Source organism: Muntiacus reevesi, chromosome X (genome assembly GCF_963930625.1).
Source record: "Muntiacus reevesi chromosome X, mMunRee1.1, whole genome shotgun sequence".
Lineage (NCBI taxonomy): Eukaryota > Metazoa > Chordata > Mammalia > Artiodactyla > Cervidae > Muntiacus > Muntiacus reevesi.
The window spans coordinates 21,596,365-21,609,988 of record NC_089271.1 but is presented as its reverse complement, the minus strand read 5'-3'; positions in this window follow the sequence as shown (position 1 = coordinate 21,609,988).

Sequence of the window (13,624 nt, the reverse complement as noted above, 5' to 3'; positions counted from 1 at the left end):
CCGCACAAACAGTGAGTCTGATAAATTTTATTTATCATTATTTTTGCAGATTTTGTTGGAAATAAATTTCACATACGTAAGCATCAGCATTTTAAAGTATACTGTTTAGTGGTTTTTAGTACATTTATTGTTATGCAACCATTGCCACTCTCATTCCAGAATATTTCCATGACCTCCAAATGATAACCCACACCTCTTGGCAGTCACTCTTTGTTCCCCCTACTCCCCATCACCTGACAACCACTAATCTACTGTTTGACTCTAAGGATTTGCTTGTTGTGGACATTTGCTATAAAAGGAATCATATGATATTTGGTCTTTTGTGAATGACTTCTTTCATGTATCATAATGTTTTCAAGGTTTATCTATATTGGAGCACAGGCTAGTTATTTATTCCTTTAGAGCATTTAGGTTTACAAAAAAATTGGGAGTAAAGTACAGAGATTTCCCATATACTCCCTTTCCCCCATGTCTGTATTATCAACATCACTCACCAGAGTGGTACTTAAAAATTTTTTTTTTTTTTTAACAACAGATGAACCTACATTGACACATAATAGTCTCTCAAGGTCCATAAGTTATCTTAGGGTTCACTCTTGGTGTCATACATTCTATGGCTTTTGAGAAATGTGTAATGACATATATTCATTGTTCAGATACCATTCAGAGTATTTTTATTACTCTAAAAATTCTCCGTGTTCTGCCTTCACTCTTTTTTATGGGTGAATAATATTTCATTGCAAATATATGCTGTGTTTTGTTTATCTATTCATCAGTTGATGCATATTAGGGATATTTCCACTTTTTGGCTATTATGAATAATGCTACTTTGAACATTTGAGGATAAATTTTTGTGTGAATATCTGTTTTCAATTCTCCTGGATATGTACCTATACTAGACTTGCTGGTTATACATGGCAACTGTATGTTTGACTGACGACCGGTCATAATGTGTTTCCACAGTGGCTGAACCACTGCATGCCAGTACCTTCAACGGCCTCTTGTCTCCATGTTGATTTTAACCCGAGCTCTCATGTGAACTAAGTGATTAGGACCCCAGATGCTTTTGAGATTTAACTTTTTGAAATTTTTGACTCCCTTTCCTGGAGCATGATAATGTCACAGTGTTGTGTCGGGAAAATATGGATGAGATCCTGTAGGTCAAGGTGGGACAAGTTGATTCTGAGGAGGGAGAAAATTCTGGATGTACTCAATGTTCACTGGTGGACAGATCTAACTTAGAAAACCATTCATATAGAATAAGCATCTGGAAATGGATTCTGTTGTAATTCTCCTTGCCCAACTACCCCTACCTAGGAAGATCTCCTTGAATTATTAGGGGCTTCTCTTCAGTTAGAGAATTGCTGCATTCTTTGTAGCTGTTACTCGGCATAATGAATGGGGACATGGGAGACTTGGGGAGAAGTAGAGAAAGCAGATAAAGGGGAAAGAAGTGAGAAAAGAGGGATAACTTGGGAGTAATTAAGGAGTATAACATGGGGTATAACATGCATGTAATTCAGTATCCTCTCATCCTTCTCTGGATGGTCAGAGTGCATACAGATTCTGCCACTAATGTAATGGCTTTCAGCTATGTCTTCTTTAGTAACCTTCTTGTTATTCTTGCAGGATCATCTCCTCTGTGAATTTCTTTACCACCTTTTAAGCAGGGTTCTTTGCATTAGTAGATTTTCTCAGGGGGCCTCTTTTTCTCTCATATTTTCAAATCACTTCTGCCTTTTTATCTTCCATCTATTCCCCAGTTGACCAACTGCTCATTGTTACCATCCCTGGCCACCACCAGTGCAGTCCCCAGATAGAGAATAGCTTCGGGAGAAGAGCAAGTCAAAGATCTTTCTTCTGTAAATGGTGAAAATGCCGCTCACTCCCAGAGGCATGCTTATTGTCTTTTCTCCCAGGGATATCCAGACCTGCCCACTTGGTTTTACTCATGTGAGTCAGATGCGAGTTCCTTCCTGTGTTTCTCAACTCCCATGGGCATCAGTTAGCTTTTCTATAGCTTTTGTCACCAGTTTGCAGCTAGGGGAAAATAGTATTTGTCCTCCCCTCAGAAGTGTGGCAGTGTGTTGCAGTCCATGGGGTCACAGAGAGTCGGACACAGCTTAGCGACTGAACAACAACAGAAGTGTTGACACAAACATTTGCTCTATTGACAACTCTGCAATGTTTCTCCCTCTTCTACCTCAACTCTTTTATATCTCTGTGTTGGGTAGTGGGCTAGTGGTGACAGAACCCACTGGAGTCTGTTATTTGGCAAGCTGGCCAGTACCTCACTTTAGAATATGGAAGTGTTTGTTGTTTATTGTCTTGGTCTTTGGGGTCTGTGAGCTTCTGTTGTGGCTCAGCTGGTAAAGAATTCACCTGCAGTGAGGGAGACCTGGGTTCGATCCCTGGGTTGGAAGATCCCCTGGAGAAGGGAAAGGCTACCCACTCCAGTGTTCTGGCCTGGAGAATTCCATGGACTGTACAGTCCATGGGATCACAAAGAGTCGGACATGACTGAGTGACTTTCATTTTCATTTTGGAGTCTGTAATTGTTTGTAGGGCCACCATAATAAAGTGCTACAACTGAGTGGCTTAAACAACAGCAATGTACTGTATCATTTGAAGGCTAGAAGTCAAGTCCAAGGTTTTGGCAAAGTTCATTCCTTCTGAGAGATGTAGGGGAAGGGGTTTTCCAGGACTGAGCCCTTAGCTTGCAGATGGCTGTCTTCATGTTCATGTGGTGTTCTCCCTGGACTTGTGCCTGTGCCTACATTTCTTCTTAGGACACATTGGATTAGAGCCAGTCTACTGACCTCATTTTCACTGGGTTGTCTCACTAATGACCCTATCTCCAAATCAGGCCTTACGTTGAGGTACTGGGGGGCTTAGACCTTTAACATGTGAGTTTTGAGAACACAGTTTAATGCATAAGTGAGCCTCTGTCAACTGTCTTATCTGAGAGGGCATGTGTTCAACACCCCGTTCAGTATAGGCCTTCAGGAATGTACCTGTCCTCTGACTGGTCACTAGACTCGTGCCTGACCCATGAATTTTGTGACTCACCACTTGTTGTGCTCCCTTTATTCCCCCCAAAGGTTCCTCTTCGGTGCTTTCATTTTAATGCATGCTCAAGTCACTCACTGCTCTAGAACCTACATATGGACAGGAAAAAGCATGGACCTTGCTTGTGCATGTGGTGGAAGTGCAGGGCACGCCCAGGCCAGCTCTACATGCACAGCTGATCAACACACACACACACACACACACACACACACACACACACACACGTTATTGTAACCAGTACAGCTTGGATGGAGGAGACTTGTGTTAAGTATGTGTAATTCTTTTCTTCATTGTAGAGGTGTTCCCACTGGAGAAGTGCCACAGTAGAACAGTAGTAATGGGACAGGTGGACAACTTGGGACCCCCCAGGCTGCCCCAACCTGGCCATGAGGATTCCGTAAAGCAAGTTAGACTTCTGATTTGAGAGGTGTGTCAAAGGAGGTCTCTACATTGGCCAAGGAACTAATATAGATGTGCTTAAAGAGGCTGTACTACCTACAGTATCCCTAAGTAGCCAGAGAAAACAGTGAAGGGTACTTGATGCTTCATTGTTTCAATAGGTGACCACAAGTTCTGTGGCAGCAGTCTTCTTGTCTCTGTAGTTCTGATATCATTACATTCTAGGACTCCATTGTGCAGTCTCTTGTGTGCAGTGATGGAGATGCTAATGATTTTTTCAAATACCACTGAACCTGTGTGATTGGAGTCTGCTTCATGGGTCAGACTACATTATACATGAATGTGGTAATGTGATGAGACCTGAGGGTTTTCATTATTAGATAGGATGCAAAGAGCTGACTCATTTGAAAGGACCCTGATGCTGGGAAAGATTGAGGGCAGGAGGAGAAGGGGACGACAGAGGATGAGATGGTTGGATGGCATCACTGACTCAATGGACATGGGTTTGGGTGGATTCTGGGAGTTGCTGATGGAGAGGGAGGCCTGGTGTGCTGCGGTTCATGGGATTGCAAAGAGTTGGACACGACTGAGTGACTGAACTGAACTGAAAAACACTGAAGGCTGAAACCTCATCACAGGTGTCCTGGTACCATTACATGGATGACATTATTTAGACAGAAGGGACAAGAGCAGCAGATAGTCTGCCTTAGAGAGCTGGTCCAACTTCTTAGCAATTGGCACTAGATTAGCCATTACATATTAAGAAGCAACCACTCAGGTAAGGAAATGATGCATTTGTCTTCCCTTCCTAGCACATCACTGTTCACATTCATCCGTCTGTGAAGTAATAGCTTATGGTCTATTAATGCCACCAGCAGTACTCAGAAGTGCTCCTGAAATTGTCATAAATACAAAATCTAATGTTGGCAGCTCAGTCTCTTTAAGGAGGTCAAGGTGATGTTGCCACTTGGGCTTTTGTTTCTGTGGCTAGTCTGACACTGCACTGGACATGCTCCATTTGAAAGACCAACTGGCTTGTTAGTGAGTAATGATGGACATCAAGAGAGCAACAAAGCAATAGCAGGGGTTTTAAAATGCTCATATCCCTGTCAAAGGATTGGTTAGATAAGAATCTCATAGAACCCAATGAGCCTTCATGTTTATGTGGAAGTGGCACATCAAGGAAAGAAGTTAACTGTGGGCTTTGGTGGCATCTCATAGCTGCAGGACAGTGTATCCAGTCACCGTCCAGGTATGACCCTCTTAGATGGACGGATTTAGGTCACCACTCAGGCTACTTGGTGGTATCAGCTTTGGGATACCAAGTTTCTTATGGATGCTTGGGTCTAGTTGATGGGTTTATCCACTAAATTAAAGTCTAGTGGGTATTGTGAGCCCTTGTAGCTGCACAGTATCAAAGAAAACCATTTACAGCTGTAACTGCAAGGAGAATTCTGCTCAATTAGTAGAGTTTGGAGGTGCAGTGCTTTTACTGGTGCAGTGCTTTTCCAAATACATCTTGCTACATTTTTCCTGACTGCTGGTAGAAATTAATGTCCTGGTAATGTCCAGCCCACCACCTGGGCTGGTGGCTGGCAGCTGAAAGACTGGATAATCAATTTTTAGCCTTTGTTGGAATTAACATTATAAGCAGAATGCTAAAGATGCCTACCATCTGTTCATGTGTTATATACATACCCATGGATAAGGACCTTTTGAAGGAAAGTCAGTGGAATCAACAAGCTCATCAGACATGTCCTGTGCAGGTTGGGACCAGTGCCCACTGCACGGTAATCCATGTACAATTTGGGATCTGGCCCCAAACAAGATTTTATTACATGAATCCACGGAATCCTAGAAATGTGCAGCATGGCAACTGGACAGTTGAGTAAAAGGGATCTCTGGATCCCATAGCCAGAAATGCTAGAGCTGATGTTCCTATTCTCTTTTCAAGTGTATCATTGGTCATGGGTCGTAGTAGGTACCTTTTCTGAGTATGGCATTGTCAAACCCATTTTCAGAGCAGACTGGGGAATTCTGTAATAGGCTTCATTTTGGGATTCATTGGCTGCACACAGTCAGACAAGGATGCCTTATTTAAAGGAAGAAATTCTCAGCATTTTGAGTTATCTTGGGATGTTTGCTGGATAGTCGATGCTCTGTTGAATAGCCAGGTAGTAGGTTCCACTGAAGGATGGCTTGGATTCTCACAGAAGAAACTGAAGAAGCGAAAGAGATGACTGTTGGTCAGTTTTCAGTGGAACACATGCTTAAGAAACTCAGTTTGAGTTCTAAATGTTGCAGTTCACCAGGAGAGAACACTCCATTTACATAGAATGTTGAATTATGTCTTTTAGAAGCAGAGTAAGGAGGCCCAGAGTAATGATGGTGCAAAATATGCCTACCACATTGACAACTCATTGAAAATTTTATAATTCTTCCAACTAAACTATTTTATATCTTTTCATTTGGTCATGGCATAATGCCAGCAGAACCAGTTTTGATCATTTTGGGGCACGATGCCCAGCACTTCTCTTTAAAGATTATATTAGACATTAAATGTTTTGTCCTTTGGAGTCTCTTCTATATCTCTTACAGTAGAGGACGTGTTGCTTTCTTTTTTCTTTTGGCTGTGCTGGGTCATCATTTTGGTGTACAGGCTCTTCTCTCTAGTTGTGGCAGGCAGGTTTCTCTTGGTGCAGAACACAGGCTCTAGAGCATGGGCTCAGTAGTTGTGGTGCGTGGGCTCAGTTTCTCTAAGATATGTGAGATCTTCCCAGATCAGGGATCGAACCTGTGTCCCCTGTATTGCAGGGTGGGTTCTTAACCGCTCAGCCACCAGGGAAGCCCTGAGGACATGTTGCTTTCTACATGGCTGCCTCACACCTCCTTCCCTTGCTACGCCATTAATTGTAGGCACAATGAGTGCATTTCTTTTTGCACTTTACTTCTTTTAGGTAAAGTGGTAGTGCCTGTGTATTGCTGTATTCTCAGAATAACTGGGAAAGGGGAGTTTTATCTGCTTAGGACATAGGTTGGCAACTCCATCTGATGTGAGACCTTCTCTTCCTCTTGCTTTTGGGGTCAGATGTTTTAGGTTCTGCTTGTTTTCCTGGTGGCCTTGGGAGAGACATTAAATCTCTCTGTGCCTCAGTTGCTTTACTTTTATATGGGAGGTATTTTAATAACTTCTCTGCATGAAAATGAAAGTGAACTCACTCAGTCGTGTCCGACTCTTTGCGACCCCATGGACTGTAGCCTGCCAGACTCCTCTGTTCATGGGATTTTCCAGACAAGAGTACTGGAGTGGGTTGCCATTTCCTTGTCCAGGGGATCTTCCTAACCCAGGGATCGAACCCGGGTCTCCCACATTGCAGGCAGATGCTTTACCGTCTGAGCCACCAGGGAAGCCCCTAACTTCTCTGCATACTGAAGGTGAAATAAATGGTAAATATAAAATCTTAATACAGTTCTGAGACTCTGTTAATTATAGAAATCAAGTGTTAGATTCAGTAAAAATGTAGGAGTTCAAAAGAATGTGGGGTAAGGCTCATGAAGCTGGGATTCACAAGTGTTTGTCTTCAACTTGTGTGTTGTGGGGCCATTTGAACTTTGAAAGTAGTCTCTAGTTGAATATGGGCAACTTCTGATGGTCTGTTGCTTGTATCTGTGGTCAAGATTGGGAGGGGTGGAACAAAGTGTGAAGGGCAGATTCCAAACAAAATTTTCATTTACATTTAGGGGAAAGAGCAAGAGTGAGAGCTCCCACTTGTGAGAATCTGCTGTCTAGTGTTCCTTATTGGTCAGGCACATGTGTTTTTCTATGACATTCTTAAAAAATCAAAGTTAGAATATGATTTGTGGAGCAGACCTTAATCCCTATGAAGACAGACACTTAGGGAATATTCTGTGAACTCCGTATGTCTCCAAACCTTTCTCTATTACCTGGTCCACAGTGACCTATTTTGTCAATTATCCATTTATTATTATTATTTTTTTTTGGCCACGGTCGCTCGCCTTGCAGGATCTTAGTTCCCCAACCAAAAATCGAATCTAGGCCCCAGCAGTGAGTGCACTGAGTTATAACCACTGGACCACCAGGAATTCCCGAACCATTTGTTCTTTATATTGTGTCTTTCTATTCTATTGTTCTGTCCTGGTCACAATCATACACATTAATCTACCAGGACTCAATCTTATATTCAGTATGTCATTTCCAGAATACTTTTTGGTACTTATTTTTACCAAGCACTATTATTAGGAGGCAGCACTAACAAAAGAGATATGTTTCTTTTAAAGAGCAAATTTTGGGGGTATTGTTAATAATTTATGGGAATATTATATAATTGTAAAACTAAAATTCTTTTTATGAAAGAGAACTATGGACTATTGTGAGGGTCCATAGCAAGAATATAGGATTTATTCTCCAGTGGCTTCAGAGTGGGTGAGTAAGTCATCAGGGAACACTTGCCTAAGAGGGTAATTTTGAAGCCTTGAAGGCTGTGTTGGTGTCATGCCTTCCAATAACAGGAGACACGCATTTGATCCTTGGTCTAGGAAGACCCCATATGCCATGGGGCAACTGAGCCCTCTGGATAGAGGGCAGAGTCAAAGGTCAGGAATGAGCATCCCAGAGGTCCAGAAGACAATGATGTGGAATGTCTCAATGCTGGAATGGCTGATGTGAGCCCCAGGACCTGAGAGAGGACCCAGTAAGGGTGTAGTTTAACTTACCCACCTAGTTTAGAGAACAGGGGATTCAGCTTAGGGAAGAACACTGTGCTAGAAAGTGTCAGAGCCAGCTCCCCAGTGTGGGTCTTCTGGGTCCAGAGCCTTTGTTCTTAGCTGCTTGCCCGTTAACCTACATGAATATTAGTCAGTCTCTCGGAAGCACTTTGTCAATGGCCTTGTGGCAAGCAGTAAATGTTGCTTGTTCTTCCTGCATGAGTGTGGAAGAAACTTCCAGCATGCTGACAACTCTTTCTAAAATTTCTTTCCTCTTCCCAACTAGACCATTTCATATACCTGACTTGAGTGATAGGTAATTCATGTGGCAGAAAGCGAAGAAGAACTAAAGAGCCTCTTGATGAAAGTGAAAGAGGAGAGTGAAAAAGTTGGCTTAAAATTCAACATTCAGAAAACTAAGATCATGGTGTCTGCCCCCATCACTCCATGGCAAATAGATGGGGAAACAGTGGAAACAGTGACAGACTTTATTTTCTTGGGCTCCAAAATCACTGCAGATGGTGATTGCAGCCATGAAATTAAAAGATGCTTGCTTCTTGGAAGAAAAGTTATGACCATCCTAGACAGGATATTAAAAAGCAGAGACATTACTTTCCAACAAAGGTCCATCTAGTCAAAGCTATGGTTTTTCCAGTAGTCACATATGGATGTGAGAGTTGGGCTATAAAGAAAACTGAGTGCCGAAGAATTGATACTTTTGAACTGTGGTGTTGGAGAAGACTCTTGAGAGTCCCTTGGACTGCAAGGAGATCCAACCAGTCAATCCTAAAGGAAATCAGTCCTGAATATTCATTGGAAGGACTGATGTTGAAGCTGAAACTCCAGTACTTTGGCCACCTGATGCAGAGAACTGACTCATTGGAAAAGACCCAAATGCTGGGGAAAATTGAAGGTGGGAGGAGAAGGGGACAACAGAGGATGAGATGGCTGGATGGCATCACTGACTCAATGGACATGAGTTTGAGTTAACTCCGGGAGTTGGTGATGGACAGGGAGGCCTGGTGTGCTGCAGTCCATGAGGTTGCAAAGAGTTGGACACGACTGAGCGACTGAACTGAACCGAACTGAATTCATGTGGACTTATTTCCTTACAAGTTGGCCTAACACTCACTTTAGATTCTGGGACTGTTTGTCTTTTTTTTTGTCTTGGCCTTCAGAGCCTTTTCTGAGGTCTTCCCTGAGAGGGTATACTTTCAGTGTCTTTCTCAATACAGGCTTCCAGAAATGTGGCTGAACCTAGCACCTTCACTCATTGTGGCCCCAATTTTTGCCCAGTGGGTACATATCCAGATGTTGTTTATGTATTTGAATCATTCGCCCTGGTCTTGTCAAATATTTGATGATCTCCCCTGGTGATGGAGCCTGTATACTGCTAGAAATCACAGATACCCTCACAGAAGAGTTTGGCCTGCCTAAGGACTTGTGGGAGCACATGCAAGACCTTCTGCAGGGAGCCCCAGGAAACACATTCCTCCCCAAGGGTCTTCCTCTGTCTCATGTCCCACAGTCCAGAATTGTGGCACTATTACATTTATTTTTTATATGTTTCTAGGTTTTCATGCTGTGTCTTATTCATGATCATAGAAATTAAGACATTGAAAATGCATATTATGTTAACTACTTAATTTTGGGAACACTTTTGAATGCCTGTTATATCTCAGGTACTATTATTTGGAAGGCCACATTGATCAAAGAGACATATTTCTGCCTTTGAGTAGCTTAAAATTCTAGTTGTGTCATTCTAGACTTCAGGAATGCTTACTGAAGTAGGTAACTGTGTAGTGATATGGAGTCTGTATTTTCTGAAGGACACATGCAGGCTGCTGTAAGGGTTTCTAGTACAGGACATAGGACTTGGTCCAGTGCAGTGTCAGTCAAGGAAGGCTTTCCTGAGGATGTGATGTGTGAGCTCCTGAAGAGGAGGTGGGTGTCATTTACTTCAGATGGTGCAAAAGCTCACCACACACCTCTCTCCCTCAGAACCCACATGTCCTCCATGGAGCACACACAGGAGGTAGAATTGCAGTTCACTGGCTAGTCAGCTTACCTCTAAACCTTCTCACAGGGGCACCTCCAGCCCTAACTTCTCTTCCTCGATGAGTCAGATCCTAGTCCCTGTATTCCTCTCACTGTAGTGAAATGAACAAATGAATGCTTATTATGAAGCATTCATAAACAAGTGAAGCTTATTGAATGAAGCTCTTGCTTTTTTGTCAGTCATCCAACCCCTCATGTCCACTGTGGGTGTCTAGTTATATAAGTCAGAGTTCTATACAGAAACACGTTTTGGGTGACGGCTGGAACCAGCTTCCTTGCAGAATGGGGTGATCTTAGGACTTAGGGATGTCCCAGGAGAATGAGCCCTGCATCATTATCCATGTGTGGGGCATCAGTTCTGAATTTGCCCTCATGACCTTGCACATATCCATATGGGTCATACAAGGGGAAACTTAAAGTATATCTCATCTGAGTACAACAAAATCCCTGGAGATAATCCTGGAATGCAAGAGGTTGGGAGGCTTGTGAGAAATTCCTCTGAGGCGGTGTCCCACTTGCCTTCCTATCTCCCTTGAAAGGTTGTTAATGGGGCATTTTCTCGTCTGCTCTACAATCTTCTTAGATCTGGCCCTTTCTGCTGCCTTCCCCCTGCCATGTCCCTGATCATAGCTACAGAATAGAAAACACTGTACTGTCCACAATACAGGGTTGCTATTGCGGACCATATTGTTCAGTCCTCTGGTGATAAGGAGGCATGTGATCCTTGACTTTTGTCTCTGGGATCTCTGCTGTCTTGTGTAGATCCTTTAAAGGGAGGGAAGCCCAGGAGTCTAAGAAAAGCATTTCATAGTTGTTGCCCACATATCTGTGTCACCAGTAAATTGAGCCTGCTTCCCATCTGATGGGTGTCCATGACCACAGATAAAATACTCCCTCCTGATCAGAGATGGCCAATTATGCAGAGATGAAGGGAGGTCTGTTCCTCCAGGACCAGGAAGGAAGGGTATTAAAGGATAGATTTGGGCACTGGCCAAATAAGACTGGATCAGGCTCCAGACCCAGGTTCTTGACTTTACTTGTATAGTTCAGACACTATCCCTGAGTTTCAAAAACTCCACAGGATGTAAGAAAAGCTTTCTGGTGATTTGCATTATATTCCATCCCTCCCTTATGAGGGTAGAGAAAAATCCTATCACATTTCCTGTCTCATGGTCCACATGTCCACCATGGAGAACAAAAACCTCTTTTCTGTAGGAGGTGGAGATAAACGAGTATGCCAAAGTCAGCCATCTTATTGAGCCTCCTGGCAAGGGCAGCCCCAGCTCCAGCTTATTTCCTGTGTGAGTCACATGCTTGTCCCTTTGTCCCTCGAATCTCAGGATCATGAGTGAAGCCTCTTGAAGCTGCTCCACTGAGATCATCCATCTATTCATCTTAGTTGGCTTGGGCTGCTATAACGAAATATCATAGAATGGGTGGCTTCAACAACAAAATTTATTTCCCATGCTTATAGAGGCTGGGAAGTTCAAAATCAAGGTTCTGGCAGATTTGGTTCCTGGTGAGGCTCCTCTGCCTTCTCACTGTGTCCTCACATGGTGCAGAGTGAGCTGTGGCATCTCTTCCTCTTTTTCAGAGGGCACAAATTCCATGAGGCAGCTCCTTCCTGATCTCATCTAAACCTAATTTCTTTCTAACACCTCCATTTCCAAATACCATCACATCAGAAGTTAGAGTTTCAACTTACAGATTTGGGGAGAGGGTAGAGGTACACATACATTCATTCCATTGCATCATCCCTCACCTTATAACCCATTGTGGGTCTCCAGTCATACAAGTCTGAGTATTACAGAAAAACATGTGGTGGGTGAAGAATAGTCCAGGCTTCCTCCAAGAATTTAGTGATCTTATGATTCACAGGTGTCCCAGGTGGAGAAACTCCTTGGTGTTATCCATGTGTAGGGCACTGGCTCTGCATTTTTGCCCTGGAGACTTTGTACTTTCTCAGACTTTCCTGAGATCACACAGGGAAAAACCTGAAGCATAGCTCATCTGAATGTACAGATCACCTTGCTATGTCCCACTCGCCTTCCTGTCTCCCTTTCAAGGTTGTTGTGAGGCAAATTCTAATCCATTCCACAGTCTTTTAAGATGTGGGACTTTTTGGCCCACCCTCTACCCTTTCAAAGTAGGTCAGCAGAATAACTAACATCACAGTGTCCACAGCATTGGTATGCAGTCAAAGATCATTTTGCTAAATTCTTTAGTGACTGAGGGGTGTGTGATTCTTCACCTGTGTCCTGAGACCCCTGCTGTATCATGTAAGTGATTTGAGTTAGATGTAAAACATGGAGAACCCCATAAATCTAAGAAAAACATTCCTTTGTTATTGTCCACTCACTTGTGTTCCTGGGAAATTGAAACTGCTTCTGTATAGCAATGACTACAGATAAAATCCTCCCCATTGTTCAAGGGTGGTCAGTTATATGGTACTGAGCTCTCTCCTACACAGAGCAGGAAGGCAGGGACATGAAGGATTGGTTTGGGAAAATTCGCAGTGAGATGGTAGACTTCCTCCTCAGGTGGTAGATATGGGAGCCCCACCAGCTGTGCTGGAGGGAAAGGAATGGAAATCACCCATTCACCTAACAACCAACTCCACGTACCAGGCCTGTCTAATCACGGGCCTCTGGGTATTGACAGAGCAGTTGAAAATGTCGCCTAGATTTGTCTTGTTCACATGGTTGTTTAACAAAATCAGCACCAACTTTCTACCTAGACCCTTCTTATTTCAAGAACAAACAGGTCTAGAGTAAGGACTGAAACCCCAGACCTTCCCTAACTGGAACCAGAGGCTTTATCCACAAGTCAGAGTGTGTTGGAGATTTGACTGTACTCATGTTTTTCAGTTTGCTTTCAGTCATATGCACACAGGGGCGCAAATCACTGTGGTGCCTTGAAGCTCCCATGGACACTGTCAAAATTTACTTTGAGGAAATAAATCTCAGATTATACATGGACTAATGTGCATTTAAGGGTGGGCCCTTACAGACCAATGCACACACAAGTTATTATAGCTGTTACTGCTGAGTGTATTGTGGGAAGATGTATATTAAATATATGTAGTTATTCTCTTGATTGCAAGGGATATTCCCAATAGGGAAAATGCCATGATTAGGACAATGGTAGTGGGATGAATGTACAGTGTGGAGGCCACCAGGTTTTTCCAGTTTAGCCACAAGATATCAGTAAAGCCTTGGGGGGAAAGTGGTGAAAGGAGGTCTCTACACATTGATCAAGAAACTAATGGAGAGAGAGGTACTTAAAGAGAACATACCACATGATAATACCCCTGTGTGACCCATGAGAAAAGCCAGTGGTATCTCATGCCACAATGTGGATCACTACAAGTACA